This window comes from Cyprinodon variegatus, unplaced genomic scaffold (genome assembly GCF_000732505.1).
Source record: "Cyprinodon variegatus isolate N-32 unplaced genomic scaffold, C_variegatus-1.0 Scaffold381, whole genome shotgun sequence".
NCBI lineage: Eukaryota > Metazoa > Chordata > Actinopteri > Cyprinodontiformes > Cyprinodontidae > Cyprinodon > Cyprinodon variegatus.
In genome coordinates this window covers 130,657-132,097 of record NW_015150834.1, presented here as the reverse complement: position 1 = coordinate 132,097, position 1,441 = coordinate 130,657, and positions in this window count along the sequence as shown.

The window sequence follows — 1,441 nt, the reverse complement described above, 5'->3', positions numbered from 1 at the left end:
AGTTTTAGGACATCATTTAATCAGATTAAAAAATATATATAATCTCTCTAAACTCTCTTAAGCTAAAAAAATTTGATGATTTCACCACAGATAGAAATGTTTCCTGTGCATATACTCTAAATCCTCACATTATATCTTTGTATTATTTTAATATCAAGGTTTGTACACTGCAAAAGCCATCTAGAATTAAGTAAAAAAATCTTAAATTGAGTGTACTTGCCCTTAATTTAAGTAAATAAATAAGATGATTTGCCAATGGAATTCGTATTTTTACTCCTAAAACAAGAGAATTATATAATATGCACTTGAAATAAGACAAAGCAATTTTTTTTCTTATTTTAAATGTAAATTGTCTTGTTCCATTGGCAAAATATATCAATTACTGCCTCAATTCAATAAAAAAATACACTTCATTAAAGCAAAAATTACTCATTTAGATTTCCATTTTTTGCAGTGTATGTCTACTTTAAAATGAATTTGCTAAAATCTAAAGATTAGAGTGTGACAAAAGAAAAGGATTTTAAACTACCGTAACAAGTTTTTTTGTTTTTTTTTTCCAAAGCGCCTTTAAGCTACTAGCTTTACATACAGGAGACATTCTCAGAAGTTCAGCTCAATTAAGTCGTTTTTGAAGACATTTTGTCATTAAGACATATTTTATGACAACTTTTGCTTTCTGCATGTTTAATGACGTCCTCGACTTTACAGCTGAAGTGTTCAGAAAACAACCTAATTCCATCAAAACTCAGGTTTTATTTCTGTTAAACAGTTTCCAGTTGGTTTTAAAATTATTTAAATGAGTGGGAACAATTATTTTGACAAAAGACATTTTGTAATTTCAGTATCTGCTCAGGCCTCCGTACTTTTAAATAAGCAGATTTTGAAACTAACAAAAGTTCATACTTGTCAAAAACATAAAGAAACATGGAGAAATAACTTTAATCCAATCTGTTAACCTTATATTTGAAATAATGGAATTGTGTAACATGGTCTAATATTTACCTGAGCCTTAGTAAATCAATATGATCAATTAAGTAAATAATTCAAGTTGGAATCAATGAAAATCCGGACTTTTCTTTCTGTACATCAAGAATCTTGTAAATTTTTTAAATGAAGCTAAATTATGACGTGTGTTGTTTTATTACTCAGCATCTTCCAACTGATTAAAAATGAACCATTCTTATTACTGTAAGAATATTAATTACTTTTATTATCTTTATTGTTATTATTATTATTTATTTTTAATGGAACTATTCGGATTGGCTTCTTTATTACCAGTATATTGTGTATACAGAGCAATAAACATTGTGAATGAGGATGCATCTGTGCCTCTATGCTTCAACACACAGACTCCAATATGAGCTCAGTAGAGGTGAGCAGAGCTCGGCTGCTGGCTTAAATTTAATAAGCAGTTTAGCTGTTTGATTCAGGTGTGCAGAAA